Source organism: Polypterus senegalus, chromosome 4 (assembly GCF_016835505.1).
Source record: "Polypterus senegalus isolate Bchr_013 chromosome 4, ASM1683550v1, whole genome shotgun sequence".
In the NCBI taxonomy this organism is placed as follows: domain Eukaryota; kingdom Metazoa; phylum Chordata; class Cladistia; order Polypteriformes; family Polypteridae; genus Polypterus; species Polypterus senegalus.
This window is the reverse complement of record NC_053157.1, coordinates 237,036,235-237,052,192: the sequence shown is the minus strand read 5'-3', so window position 1 is coordinate 237,052,192 and position 15,958 is coordinate 237,036,235. Positions and strand designations below refer to the sequence as shown.

At 44.0% G+C, this 15,958-nt stretch overlaps 2 protein-coding genes across 5 annotated transcripts in view; one reads left to right on the top strand and one right to left on the bottom strand.

Annotated features, from left to right (window-relative positions):
• LOC120528293 (zinc finger protein 2-like) overlaps positions 1–10,505 on the bottom strand; it is a 26,676-nt gene extending 16,171 nt beyond the window's left edge. The window contains exon 1 of one of the 3 annotated variants that reach the window (XM_039752436.1): positions 10,418–10,505. The gene's annotated coding sequence lies outside the window, so the exon portion shown is untranslated. Of the gene's footprint in view, positions 1–1,508; positions 1,552–9,618; positions 9,687–10,417 lie in introns of those variants that run through there. The other 2 variants (XM_039752435.1, XM_039752437.1) reach the window with 2 other exon arrangements.
• LOC120528235 (zinc finger protein 345-like) overlaps positions 9,777–15,958 on the top strand; it is an 18,410-nt gene continuing 12,228 nt past the window's right edge. The window contains exons 1-2 of one of the 2 annotated variants that reach the window (XM_039752353.1): positions 9,777–10,059; positions 11,818–11,907. The gene's annotated coding sequence lies outside the window, so the exon portion shown is untranslated. Of the gene's footprint in view, positions 10,060–10,529; positions 10,654–11,817; positions 11,908–15,958 lie in introns of those variants that run through there. The other variant, XM_039752352.1, reaches the window with a different exon arrangement.

Genomic DNA, 15,958 nt, shown 5'->3' with positions numbered 1-15,958 from the left:
ACAGACCATTAATGCATCACATGGTCCACTCACCAGTATCCAATTTTTTTAAGTCACCTTTGTGTATGTGGGGAAACACTCCATACAGACCACCAAGAAGAACAGACAGACACTATTCAAAGGAGGATCTATAGAGTGGTTAATAATAATAATAATAATAATAATAATAATAATAATAATAATAATAATAATAATGGGCTGGGTTTGTTTCCTTCCTTGCACCCCATGTTGGCTGGGATTGGCTCCAGCAGACCCCCCGTGACCCTGTAGTTAGGATTTAGCGGGTTGGATAATGGATGGATAGATAATAATAATCATATTATTATTAATAATAATAAATAGTAACACATTGCATTTCTATGTAATGACCCGGGAAGCCAACTTACAATCTCCTTACTGCATAGCAGCAGCGTCACCTGCTGAAAGTCCTATTCGGAAATGAAGAGTTTCATAGAAAGATGTGGTAAAGTAATTCTTACCGGAGGACCTGACAGTTGTTTCCTCCCACAGTCCAAAGACATGCAGGTTAGATGCATTGGCGATTCTAAATTGTCCCTAGTGTGTGCCTGGTGTGTGTGCATGCCCTGTGGTGTGCTGGCACCCTGCCTGGGTTTGTTTCCTGTCTTGCGCCCTGTGTTTGGCTGGGATTGGCTCAGCAGACCCCCGTGACCCTGTAGCTAAGATATAGCGGGTTAGATGGATGGACCTGACAGTTTAACCCTTAACTACTCGTACCATTTCTCATCTCACAAGTACTGTTGTACTTTATGCACCCTGTGCTAAAATGGCTATTTCTATGCACGCTGTGAGGTTGTAATATAAAATATTGCAATCGTTTTCAATTCGCCATGTTTTTAACGCAACTTAATAGCGTATTACTGAATAGGATAGTCCAGTCTAGTACTATCTGAAAGTAAACCTGACGCACTTCTCCCGTGCTCATTCGTCACCGGCCACACTTTGATCCACTGCAGGATTTGCACTCGTGTCACATGTCACTTCAGCTCTTGAATGAATTTTGTGGAGGAAGTCATTGCCAGATCAACATCTCATCGTTAAGTAAGTACATAATGTAGGACCAAAGCCACCATATGGAACTGGCGACAGGGCTTCCGCTCGTAAAACCGGCTGGAGGGAAGCCATCGCGACTCTGGACTTGTAGTGAATCAAGTTTAGGAGAGATGGCGGATGCTATCGGTGGGTTCAAAAAATAACTGACATTGGGCTACAAAATACCCCAGCGCGAGTAGTTAAGGGTTAATCTCATCAGTAACTATTCGTATCCCAGTTAAAAAAAAAAAATACAGAAACTTTTACCGTTTGTGAAAAAAGTCTGTAAAAATAAAGAACCCCAGGTGATACGAGTCCTTTGCGAATCCACATGTCAGTAAAATTCCATCGTTTAAGCGATTCTAATGGGGCTGAAGTTATGAATGCCCTCTGGTAAGAATTACTTTACCCAAAGACTGAGATGAAGAAAGAAAAAAAAAAAAGAAATGTTGGTATACCTGACTGTGTCCAGCAGAGGGCGCCAGCTCCCTGGGAAGGAGTTCTTTCCGTAATGCCGGCGTGTTACAGATCCCGAATCTATAGGGTGGTCCAGATCTAATTATGCAATTTTTCATGTACTAAGTTTATTACATAGGTAATCACCCGAAAAATCCCGGACCATCGAGAAGTGTGCAAACTGACGACATGAAGAATCGTCATTGCACCGAAACTGGAATCGTCCCCACATAAATCAAAGTCACCCAGATGATCTGGATCTGCACCATCCTGTATATGGATAGATTATAAAAAGGCGATACCCCTCACTTGTGATACGGCGGTAAGAAATCACGTCAGAGAAATAACTTTGCTTTGTTTAATGTCGGCTTACACTGCATATCAGACGAAGGAAGCCGGGAGTGGGGGCCCCGAGGCGTAGAGCCTGTCGATGTCGGCGGTGCACTGGGAGGCTCTTTCAGGAAACAATGACGGTATTTCCCATCAGCCCGTTGCCTTCGAAGGAGTGCTGGGCAACGTGCTAAAACTTTTTACGGTCTTCCCCACGTGCAAGGCCCCCCTACTTAGGCGAACATGTAATTCCAAACAAGGCAATGGGGCTTAAACGAGGATACTATTCAACAACCACAACATTTATTTCTATAGAACATTTTCATACAAACAGTAGCTCATAGTGTTTTACATAATAAAAGAATAGAAAAATAAAAGACACAATAAGAAAAACAAAATAAATCAACATTAATTAACATCGAATAAGAGTAAGGTCCAATGGTCAGGGGGGACAGAAAAAACAAAAAACTCCAGACGGCTGGAGAAAAAAATAACATCTGTAGGGACTCCAGACCATAAGACCACCCAGTCCACTCATTCCATACTGAGTTAACCGAGAGAAATAACACACAGCAGCTGTAGTCCGACGGCGCGCTGTCCAGGGGCCTCATGCATAACGTGACGTATGCACAAAAGCGGAAATATGCGTACGCACAAAAAAAATCCAGATGTATAAATCTGTTGGAATGTCAACTTCCACGTTCTTCCGCTCGATCAATCCCAGTCAGCGTGAAAAGTAACACACGTGCACGCGCCTGCTGCCCCGCCCTAACTCCTCCTAGATTTACACGTCTTTGAATATGCAAATCAATATAAATAGCCCTTAAGTTCAGCGTTCTGTGAAAAGACAAAGGGAAAAGCACGAGAGGAAATAGAAGAATTTCAGCGAATACCAAGTGGAGGCAAAGAAAAACGTACTATTGGTTGGTTTAAACAGTGGAATAAACAACTAAAGGAAGTTGATCGAGTGACAGAGCGTGTCGGAGAAACTTGAAAGCTCAAGTTCACAAAGTCACACAGTGCCGGAAATAAAAAAGAAGTCACATATCAAAGTCACCGTGAAAAGGGGAGTCATAGCCCACCGTCTGAGTGTCGTATGAAAGCTTATTAGGGTACAGAGAAAAAAAAAAATAGACACACCGTGGGAAAAAAAGCACAAAATGTCAACTTCAATCTCGACATTTCCACTTTAATCTCGTAGTTTATTTTGTCATTAAAATAGAACATTATAAACTTCATCTTAAAATCGTTTAATTAACCCGTTTCTCAAATCACATCGTAATTAAAGTAACACGTTAAATGCTTTGTTTTGTATTTGATCTTCTACTCGTATGTGCTCTGTGTGTGTGAATCACTACTTGCTTCTTAAACCGGCTCTCTTCCTCCAACTGGACACAGAATCCATTACATTCGTGATATTACAGCTCTCTGAATAACTAAAATACTGAGATGTATATGTGATGTCATTTTCATGATAAGAGTTAAAGCACGTTATTAAACACGGTGGTGCAGTGATTGTTCATGTCTCACACAAGATGCTTGCTGCGCCGTGCGTGACCTCTGATGAAATACTTTATTGTATCAGTCCTGTCTCTTTCAAACGTACTGACCTCCAATTCCTGTCCTTCCTTTTCTTTCTCCAAATACCCAATCGCCACACAATGAGCTCAGTAATAGACGTTAAGCCATCTGTAAGCTTAGAGCATCGATTCTTCAAAACTTTTAAGGAATAATGAAATATGTTTGTAGTACGTATTTAATTATTCTATCCTTCCAGTGTCGCGTCAGCACCAGCAAGAATACAGCGCGAGGCAGGAACAAACCGTGAACAGAGTGCCAGATCCTCGCTAGCCCTACAGCGCCGTGTCCTCACGTGTTTACTTATTAACAATATAGATTATTTAAATGAAGTTAAAGTTTTATCTGTATAATATAATCAACATATTTTGCTACATTTCATCTTATAAATGATATCGTCATCATATGTAAATACGCGCTTTATAAAGTGGCTCAGGTTGTGTAATATTATAACTGTAGTGCGAGTTTACAGTGAGGTGATTGTACTTATAAGTCCTAACAGTTCTACAAGGAGCAATTGATGGACTGACTGAGTGCGTTTAGAGTTCTGGGGATGAAACTGTTTGTGAACCGCGAGGTCCGTACAGGAAAGGCTCTGAAGTGTTTATCATATGAGAGCAGTTCAATAGACAGCATGGCTGAGACACCGTGTACTTGATGCTGTATCCTGATGATTCTCTTTCTGATCAGCTGCTGTGATTCACACCCAGATACAGTGATATACATACTCTGAGTGGTGCAGTGAGGGAGGAGGAGGAGGAGGAGGAGGAGGAGGAGGAGGAGGAGGAGAGGAGAAGAAGAAGAAGAAGAAGAAGAAGAAGAAGAAGAAGAAGAAGAAGAAGAAGAAGAAGAAGAAGAAGAAGAAGAAGAAGAAGAAGAAGAAGAAGAAGAAGAAGAAGAAGAAGAAGAAGAAGAAGAAGAAGAAGAAGAAGAAGGAGGAGGAAGGAGGAGGAAGGAAGAAGAGGAGGAGGAGGAGGAGGAGGAGGAGGAGGAGGAGGGAGGAGGAGGAGGAGGAGGAGGAGGAGGAGGAGGAGGAGGAGGAGGAGGAGGAGGGAGTAACAACGCTAAAGCCGCAATGGTATTTGGTATAGTCTGACCATTCTGTGGACCGTTATATTGTTACAAGTTAATTATGATCAGATGCATTCAACTAATTAACAAAATGCGGTTAATTTCAGTGTATTTATAAAGCCGCGTCAGGGATGTGGATCTGAAAATGAAAGGATCACCACACAGGAACAGTAGCCCTGCTTTGACGCCGAGTGCCGCCAGTCTGCAAAGCCGAGCGGAGAACTTGAGTACAACAGGGTATGAGGTACCGTGGAAAGGTGCGTGACTTTACACACAGTTTAGGTTTTATACATCGTGATTTGAACATGGAAACGGGAGTACGCAACGTCTTTGTGCGTACGCACCATATATACTTGAGGCCCCAGTTGTTCCAGTCTGTCACATAGCACTTGAATGTGGTGAGCCGCTGTGCGTAATCTGGCTCTGTGTCAGCTGTGCATGTGAGCAGAAAAAGCAGATTTATAAGAGAGATTTGCACAGGGACACATTAAACTTATGCTAACACTGGCCTATTGAACAATCGGGGCGGATCAGGTTTAAATTGGCTCGGAGGTCTATTGGTAAGCTGATATTATTATTATTATTGTTTCTTACTTGAGTGACACCTTTGTGACTTACAGCTGCCTACAGCTCTCAGTTGCAGCCCTGGCAGGTCAGGTGACTCACTCAGGGTCACACCGTGGTGGCAGCAGTGGGATCTGAGCCCACAACCTCAGGGTCTGAAGGTTTATTTATTATACAAAATACATACAATAATAAAAAATATATAATATTTATTATATGAAAAAGGGGAGTGGATGCAGGCACTGCCCCAACCCTTAGAGGCGCAAACAGACATTTTGTTCTTAAAAACAATACCATTTGGTTTAAACTGACAGTGTGCATACATTACCTAAAGGGATGCATGCTGGTGCAGACTGTAACAATGCCATTAATTCACTGACTTGTGCCCCCCATAACCCCCCCCCTCCGGTGTAAAACTAATATGACGGAGGTCCTCAGGCATTGCTTAATTTACTGAACCTGCGAATCAAATCCGAATCGGGCGGAGAGCATTGTGAACGATGTGGGTCCACTCCAGGTCCCCCCTCTTCACATTTGGGAGCCTCTCGAACCCAACACCCTCGATAGATATGTCTGAATAAGCGGACCGATGGGGAGAACTCGCACAAGGAGCAAGGGGATGGTGTAAAAAGTGCTTGGTGCTTTTATTAAAATGAATCAAAAACAAAACCCAAAACAGTGGCCATGGTGGAGTAATAAAATAAATAAATCGAATATATAAAGCAGAGCAGTGGCGTAGCGTAGTGGGGTACGGCAAAGAATTACTGTATATTTTAGTCTTTTAAATTGAAATACCTAAATAAGGGTGCGGCGAAATTTTCCTCCGCCCTGGTCGGCTGACACCCACGCTACGCCACTGAAGCAGAGTCGATGTATGTATGTATGTATGTATATGCATGTTTGTTTATCCGCCATACAAATCTGCAGCGGGCGTCCGATCGCCACCAAACTGGGCATGGGGCTCCTTTGTGACCAGGAGGATCTCATGGGGTATGTTTGGTTCGGAAAAATGTTCGTGGTGAAGCGCAGGGCACCTTTTCACCGACACAACGTTCGCCACACGTCCCCGTACTTATCATCGACAAGATGGCCGCACGTTGCAATTGACGTTAACGGTGGCGCCATCTAGAGGCACGTTTTGTCCCTGTGTCGCTCTTTACCCATGTTTCTTTAAATTGCCAAGAGATTGTGAAAGTGTGCAAGTATGAGAAGGCCGACTGCTTTGATTGGGTAAAGAGGAACTGCCATATGGATGTAAAATGTGATCGACCCAGTGCGCGTGACCGGCTGACACACCTGCATTTCCGCGGGTCACACTCCGACACGCGTGACTGATAGTGCTGTATTTCATTCATCAACGTCCGTTATATGCAAGCACGTTTGAACAGAGACTCGCCTTAAAAAGACAGCATCCTTCCCCCACCATTTTCCCCAAATGCAGCACCGGTTGTATGTCACTTCTCTCTGTAGTTACCATCGTCAACGTCCATTAGATGGCATCACGGTTCAACACAGACGCTCCTTACAAACAGAGCACCACTCCCCGCCATTACGGTTTCAGTTCTACTCTTTCTCACTGGCTCTCCGTATTTGTGGTGCTATTTGCTCGCTTTCTGACTCACAGTACGATTTCAGTGTTGCTCATCCTGACTGACTGGTGCTATTTGTTCGCTTTCCGATGTATTGTAAATAACATAAATTCATCTCACTGTGGTGCTTATTCCCTAAGTAATACCATGCAACACATTATATTTGTCCTGCTTTTCACTAATATAGCCATGCCACCGAAAAAAAGACGTAGACTTGGAAGGTCCACTTCAGATGCCACAAGAAAGCCTATTTCAAGGGCGTCTGAAACGCCACAGCAGACACAATCCAGAGTGGAGGGACTTAACAATAAAATGTGAATCAGAAAACTGTCTCTTTTATTTCTATGTTCTGTTTCTTTCATTTGGGAAATTCACCGGTTATAGATTCCCGGGTAACGCCAGGTACTCCTGCTAGTTATCCATAAAAACAAGCAAGCAGTGGGGGATAAAAATACAATAAAGAAACCCATTAAAAACAGAGATTAAAAATGCAGCCACTGGCTCCTTCAGATCCCAGTCCACCTTTTTCTTCGTCACCCAAGCTCACCCAGACTCAGCAACTCTGTCCCTTGACCCCCATCTTGGCCTCCGCACAGCGCAGCCAGACAGTCCAAGGTCGGCACTCCTCCCGTCATCCTTCACGACCCCTCAGTCGTACCTCGGATCCCTTGGGAAGTCATCCGCCATGTCTGTCCCACTCCACATCTTTGTTCAGTGGGGCGAACCAGACCCTAGAGCGCCACAACCTACACTCCTTCAAGGGGCTGCTCTGTTTGTGCTGCCCTTCTAGGTGGCTCGATCGTCCACACCAAAAGTGCTCTTAAGCCATCTTTTAATACACACACACACACACACACCCCTACATACCTATCTACCTACCATTCCAACAGATGGTACATCACAAACATTAACACTGCTTTTACTAATCCAACACCAAATGAAACATAACAGGGACATGTACATTGCATTTATCATTCCAACAGATGGCATATAACAAACATTTCCGGTAATAAAATGAATTGCATTTGTCATTCCAACAGTGGCGCGGTGGCACAGTTGGTAGCACTGCTACCTCGCAGTTAGGAGACCCGGGTTCCTGCATGGAGTTTGCATGTTCTCCCCGTGTCTGCATGGGTTTCCACCGGGTGCTCTGGGGTTTCCTCCCACTGTCCAAAGACATGCAGGTCAGGTGCATTGGCGATTCTAAATGGTCCCTAGTGTGTGCTTGGTGTGTGGGTGTGTGTGCCCTGCGGTGGGCTGGCGCCCTGCCTGGGGTTTGTTTCCTGCCTTGCGCCCTGTGTTGGCTGGGATTGGCTCCAGCAGACCCCCGTGACCCTGTAGTTAGGATATAGTGGGTTGGATAATGGATGGATGCCATTCCAACAAATGGTGCATCACAGATGTTTGTAATAATAAAATGCATATCACAAACATTTGTAGTAATAGAATGCATTGCATTTTTCATTTCCAACAGATGGCGCACCACAAATATTAACACTGCTTTTATTAAGTCTACACCAAGAGTTCCCAAAGTGGTCGATATTGACCCCCTGGGGTCGATTTGAACTTTATAGGGGTCGACAGTTTCAATAAAAACATTTGGAGGTCGACAACAACAAAAATAGACCCCCTTACTACTGATATTTCTTTGTTACTTCAAAATATCTATGATTCCAATAGGTACCTAATTAAGAAGTAACATAATATTTTGATAAAAACACATTACATACCAAACTTGCGAATGAAAAGGTAAAATGTGTCATTAAAAGAGTCACACGTAAGAATGCATGAAAATACACGTAGCACAAACATGTCTGTGCATCGTCTTATCGAACGTATCAAAGCAAGTGCGGACATGAAAAACCGTTGCATGTGACTAGGGGGTTGACGGATTTAAAAGTTTTTGGTAAAGAGGTCTGCGGCCAAAAAAAGTTTGGGAACTCCTGGTCTACACTAAACGAAATGTACCAGGGATATGTACATTGCATTTGTCATTCCAACAGGTGGCATATCACAAACATTTCCAATAATAAAATGAATTGCTTTTGCCATTCCAACAGGTGGTGCAACACAAACATGTGTAGTAATAAAATGCATTGTATTTATCATTCCAAAAGATGTCACATCACAATCATTAGTGCTGCTTTATGAACCCCACAACAACTGGTACATTACAGAGACAAATGCACTGCATTTGTCATTCCAACAAATGGTGCAACGCAGATATTTGTAATAATAAAATGCATAATACAAATATGTATAGTAATAAAATGCACTGTATTTGTCATTCCAACAGATGGCACACCACAAATACTAACACTGCTTTTATTAAGTCTACACTAAATGAAATGTACCAGGGATATGTACATTTCATTTGTCATTTCAACAGGTGGCATATCACAAACATTAGTGGGCTCCTTTCAAACAAACGTTAGGGGGACGCGATTAAAACTGTTATGAAAACTCGGGTCGCATATACTTAAAGGCTGAGAAACGCTGCATTACAAAATACATTCCAATAGTTGGTGCACGGCAGACGTTCATGCGGGGCTCGTCATTGATTCCGTTGATTTCATCCCGTCACAGATGGGCTGTTTAATAACAGAACAGGGAAAGTACGTCAGGAAATCTTGAAGAGCAAAGGGACAACATACAGAATGAAAGTGGGACATTTGGTGTATTGTTTTGTCTAAAGAAAAATCTCCGCTCATCGATCCGAGCATCAAAACTCACGATCTGAACCCATCGGGTGGAAGTGAGCGCTGCCCGCAATTAGCAAACTGCACATGAAAGCGCGAAGGAACGATTAGCTCTGCCACCACAGCCAAAACGCCGCAAAGGCCGGTAAAACAAAGTGCTCGATCCGCAAACTTAAGAAACACAGGGGGCGTTAGGCTACCCGTCAAATGTTGAACCCCTGAGCAGTTCGCGTTATCCCCCATACTTAGGAAAACCCCCCACGTGTCCGGCTTTGTCTTACCTTCCACAGTGTCTCTGCCCGATTTGTGCGCGCATGCGCACAAACAACGCGAGCCGCGTACGCATGCGCAAACCTTTACTATTACGACCGTGCCCGATTTGCGTTTTTGTACTTCGCGACACGAGTCCCCATCCGATTTGTCTTGCGCACGCGCTCTCTGCTTAATTAAAATTCATTTCACGACGCTCCCCGATTTTTCTGCGCATATCTAATGTTTTACGACACATGTCACTCGTTAGGTTTGCAAGTTTTTCTTTGTTCTACTCATTTACACCTTTGTACGCCTGCTTATTTTAATTCAATGCCACAGACATTGAAAGGGGCAACCCGCTTGCCACCCTGATGTTTACTTTTTGGAATGTTTCCCTGAAAATCTTGGAAGCAGTGAGTGAAGAGCAGGATGAAGGATTCCGTCAGGATTTCAAGGACCACGGAAAGAAGGTACCGGTAGGGAATACTGGGATGTCGGTGTGTGAGGGCAGGTGGTCTACCATTGGATGATTCCTAGGGACGGACGCAAATGACTAAGGTGTGACAAAAAGTAGAGAAGGTCTGGGGAAGCCAATGAATATGAATTTTTTTTTCACATATATGTTTAAAAATGTTAAATTGACTTTATATTTTCAAGTTAAATCATATAAAAATAGACATTTAAAAAATGTAATTTGTCAAATTTTAATAACATTTCGTTTAAAATGTGTACTTAAACATGACTTGATAGAAGCCTTCTAATAATATTTTTGGTTGTGTTTAGTAATGCAAATGAAAAATACAAAGAAATCGCACCAATTGTACAGACCCGTGTTAGCCCTCCTCCGTCCAGCAGATGGCGCTGTCCGCACGATTGGCGTCACTTTTCTGAACTGCTTGCTCTCTGCGCGCTCGTTTAGTTTCTCTCTGTTTATTTTCGCCCTCTCTCGGCGCCGACGTCCCTGCGAGACTCGCGTGCCTGCGCTTCCTTTAGGGTTTAAAGCAAGCGAAAGGAGAACATTTTGAAGAAAAGAGAAGCGACAGGATGGAGAAGGAGGAGTGTCGGTGAGTAATGGGGAGGGGGTCACGAGTGGGAGAAAGCGGAGTTGAAAGGCTGCGACGTTTTGGGGAGTCCGAAAGGCAAGGGCGGTGAGTCCCGCGAGAGGGAAAATGGAAACGAGGGGAGTCGCGGCAGCCTGACGAGATCCTTCAGTTCTGGTGGACTGGTGTTCTTTTTGTGATTCAACTAGTGAAACATTACAACGCTTGTTCATTTCATGTCCTGTTTCGGCTAATTATGCACAGTTGGTTATCACTTAAGGTTAATGACATACCACAGTTGGACTTTTCTCATATTATGTTCTACATGGATAACTTGTATCCATCTGTCTCTGATATGATATGCACTGTAGTAAGTGGAGAAATAGCAAACCGTCTTTTAAATGGTTTATTAATGATTTTAAACAATACTTCCAATCACTTAAGAAACTGAAATCCAGCAAATCTGGGTTTAAGATAACATATCTCATTTATTGCTGTTTTGATTTATGCCTCCTCTATCGTTTGGCCTGTGCTCCTTATTTGTTATCTTAGCCCTATTTTGTATACTGTGAAATTCATCTAGCACCCAACGTACTTTGAATGTTTATATATTTTTTGAATGTTGAATTTATATCCTCTGAGAGTATTGTATTGTGCTTCATTTGATTTAAAAAAAAAAAAAAAAAATCCTTCAGTTCTGGTGCGCTAAGGCTGGGCGCCCGTTCGCGTGCACGCCGGCAGCCGTGTGAGTCGCTCGCTCGCTCTTCTCTCCCTGTCATTGCCATTTAGCTGGAGTTTAGCGAGCGGCAGGACTCGCAAATATCCGACAATTCCATCCTGGAGAATTTAATGCAAGTACGAGTAGAGCAGCCGGAGGGAATCCGGAGCAAACCTCAGACGGGGTGCCAGTTTATTGGCACCGGGTCATCATTTTAGCCTAAAACACAGATAATGGGAGGAGTAGAATGGAGTACCCAGGGAAAAATGGAGAGGATGCAAACTCCACATGGGTAGCAAGTGCTATTAAAGCCAAGTTTGACTAGTTAAGCAATAGTTGCCCTGGCACACCGCAGATGGCAGTATTCTCCAAGCCGTCATGCCATTACAAGTCTTGTCATTTTCAGTTGTGGGTTATCAGTTTATCACATTAACACAAATTGTAAGTGCATCATCTTTTTTTTCTTGCAGTATTTTTAACTCCTAACAAGCACAGAGAAGACTTAACTGATGGTGCGAGCAAAGAGAACAAGTGTGACCCCGAGGAGGACCGTTAACATGGTGGGTATTCACACAGTAAGGTGAGCCCCAGTTGAGTGGGTACAAAACCTTCAGCTTTATGAGCGGCTACCCTTTCCTTCATTATGACAGACACCTAATTCAATTCAGGGCCACAGTGGTCACGAGTGGTATGGGGTGCGAGAGATGAACCAACCAGATGGGGGCGTCAGATTGTCACAGTTGAGAGCTGCCAGCGAACTGGACGTGTGTGGTTGTGCTTGGTTTAAACCGGTTTGGTAATGTTATGATTGTTTTAGGTAAACAGATTGATACTTGATTAATCCCAAGGGAAATTGCAGCACCAGGCCAAAAAGTGACTGGAATGGAATTCCCAGAGTATGGAAGGACTGAGAGAGAGAGAGAATTTCTAAGACCGTGTCTCACCTGGACCGAGACAGAGGACAGCTCCCTTGGGCCACGGGTTGTAAACATGGAAGCCTCACCCTGCAGGGGCCAGCACCGGACTTGGACTTTTACAGGGCCCTATTTTGCCGCACTTGCGCCACATGGGGGAAGTGCTGCCGGAAGAAGCTCATTGGGCACTTGGACTCCTTCTGTGTGCCCAATAAAAGGAGCCAATCACTAGGGGCCTCATGCAGAATGCTGTATGTAGAACTCGCACTATAACATGGCGTACGGACAAAAGCGGAAATGTGCATACGCACAAAAAAAACCCCCAGATGCATAAATTTGTGCGCTCGCCAATTTCCACGTTCTTCTCCTACATAAATCCTGGTCAGCGTGAAAATGTGCACGCACCTGCTGTCCCGCCCCAACTCCTCTCAGAATTACGCCGCTTTGAATATGCAAATCAATATAAGTGGCCTTTAAGATCAGCCTTCTGTGAAAAGACAACGGGAAAAGTACGAGGGGAAAATAGAAGAGTTTCAGCGAATACCAAGTGGAGGCAAAGAAAAACGTACTATTTGTTGGTTTAAACAGTGGGATAATCAACTAAAGGAAGTTGATCGAGTGACATTTGTGTGTTGGAAAAACTCAAAAGCTCACATTCACAAAATCGCACAGTGCCGGAAATAATAAAGAAGTCACATATCAAAGTTGCCGTGAAAAGCCGAGTTGTAAGCCCACTGTCTGAGTGTCATATGAAAGCTTTTTAGGGTACAGAGAAAAAAGGCACACGGTGGGGAAAAAGCACGAAATGTCAACTTCAATCTCGACATTTCCACTTTAATCTCGTAGTTTATTTTGTCATTAAAGTAGAACATCATAAAATTCATCTTAAAATCGTTTAATTAACCAGTTTCTCAAATCACATCGTAATTAAAGTAGCACGTTAAATGCTTTGTTTTGTATTTGATCTTCTATGTGCTCTGTGCGTGTGAATCACTACGTGCTTCTTAACTCTTTGAGGGCTAAATATTTTTTCCCAAAAAAAAAAACCCAGTTTCTGAAAAGCAATGGTTTCACACAGAAATACACATAAAATGTCTGTTGCTGCATGCTGTGGCTGCCAGTTTGCAAAGAATTTGCGGCGAGGCTGTCTCTGCATGGCTGGGACACGGTTGCAGTGCATTGCAATCTGGTTTCTACCTTTATCATTGTTAAGTGGCAGTCCTCCCTGGCAAACATTGTCAGCACAACAATTAGCTGGGGACCAATCTGGCCTGAAGCTGGAACCTCACATTTGTTTTCAATCACTTGTATCAAAATCTGAGTCTGACAAGTCCTAGTCCAGTTCAGAGATAATAACAGGCAAAACGTCGTCCACAGAGTTTTTTGCTTGACGCATTCGCTTTGATCTCTCGCCAGATGTCAGTGCTATTTTTGATGTCGTTTGTGCCTTGCTACTCATGAGAGTGCAGGAAATCTCGGTCAAACTAATGAATCTAACTTTCCTTCTAGCAACAAGAGTCCAACTAAAACATAACGGTTGGTTTTGTCGCAGTTTACAATCCATTATCATCGTCAACTCCTCTTTTTGACAAAAGTCAACATTAGCCATGAAAGAGTTAAACAGGCTTCCTCTTCCTCCGACTGGACACAGAATCCATGACGGTCGTGATATTACAGCTCTCTGAATAACTAAAATACTGAGATGTATACGTGATGTCATTTTCATGATGACAGGAGTTAAAGCACGTTATTAAACAGGGGAACACGGTGGCGCAGTGATAGTGACAACATTTTTGTGCGTACGCACCGTTTATCTATGAGGCCCCAGCACTCAAGGGCTCGAGTCGGGAGGAAGAGGATGAAGCTCTTGAGGAGGAGGAGGAGGAGTGGAGGCGGAAGGACTGTGATTTGAATAAACCGTGTGGTGTGTGCAGCAAAGTTGTGTGTAAAGCAATGCAAACCCTATTATGTGACATCTGCTATTAAATTCTGCTCCATACTTGTCATTTTTGTTATTTGTATACTGCATTGAGGATTTATTCTGTTCTGTGTATTGTTGACACCCACTGCACCTAAAAAGGGGTCTCTCTCTGAACTGCCTTTCCTAAGGTTTCTTCCATTTCCCCGGTCTTCTTAGACAGTCGAGGCAGGGCCTGTTCGAGCCCATTGCGGCACTTCTTGTGTGATTTTGGGCTCTAGAACAATACATTGTGTTGTACTGTATCCGGCCTGTCTGTCGTGGACTGATTGAGGTCATTGATGTTAGGTAGAATGCCTAGAAGGGGCTGGGTGGTCTCGTGACCTCTGAACCCCTGCAGATTTTTTTTTTCCTCCAGCCATCTGGAGTTTTTTTCTGTCCTCCCTGGCCATCGTTCCTTACTTTTATTCTATGTTAATTAGTGTTCCCTAATTTTCATTATTTATTTTGTCTTTCTTCATCATGTAAAGCACTTTGAGCTCCATTGTTTGTATGAAAATGTGCTCGTGAAATAAATGCTGTTGTTGTCACGAAATACACACACAAAATATGCCAGTTTTATGCACTGCTAGCCGCCCCCTCCATTACGACGGCCACTTCGTTCGGTTCAGGGGTTACAGTGGGTGGGGTGGGGTGCAAGGCAAGTGCCAACCCTGAAAGGAGCTGGGGCAGCAACAGTTTATTACAGGATGCCACTCGGGTAGCACTGGGCACACGTGTGTTTGAATGTCATTTCATCTGAGTTTGGTGGGCAGCAGGGGTCGCACAAATCCGAGATTGTAGCTTGGAGAAATAATAACGGCTTCCTTCCAAGTATTGACCAGAATAGCCAGAGGAAATCCCAATGTAGACACTGGGAGGGTCGCCTGTCTTGTCAGCATCAGAAGCAACCCCTAGACGGGGTGCCAGCCCATCACACCCAGTCAGTTAATGGGGGTAAAGAGAATGGAGTCCACAGAATAAAAATTTAAGAAAACCTCTCAATGAAGGCAGAAGGAGAACCTGCAGCCTCCATGCAGATAGCAGCCGGGTGTGGGCATCGAGCTTAGGGTGCGGGAAATTCCTTTGAGGAGTAGCGGTAGTTGCTTCTGGCACACAGTAGAGGGCAGTGTTCCCCCCCCCAAGTCATCTCTACATTTTTGAATTCGATTTTGCAAGTAAACCAGGACATTGAGTGTATGATATGAAAGTGTAAAAATTGTAACGTTCTTGGCTTTGTCTTCCTCGAATGGCCTCCGTCTCCTTATCAAGGTAAGTTTTCACACCAAGTCAGCCGCTGCAGATCTCTCAAAATAAGCATGCCAGGTTGTTTTTGATGTCTTAATGCGGCAGTTTGGTCACCAGTGTGACGGGCGGCCTCGGCCATTACCTGGCCGGATGGAAGGACCCTACGAGAGAGCCTCCCCTGGGACGCTAGAGGGGCTATGGCACCACGGATTCCCGTAGGGCATGCTGGGACTTGCTGTTGGGTTCCGTTCTGGGGGAGCTGCGGGTGGGCAATGTCGGTCCTGGATAGCCATGGTGGCTGCTGGGTTTTGTTTTTGAGAAGTCAATTATTGCTGATGAAGTCGGTTAGTCATTGTCCAACCCACTATATCCTAACTACAGGGTCACGGGAGGGGTGGTCTGCTGGAGCCAATCCCAAACAGCACAGGGCACAAACACACTAGGGACAATTTAGAAATGCCAATGCACCTAACCTGCTTGTCTTTTGGATTG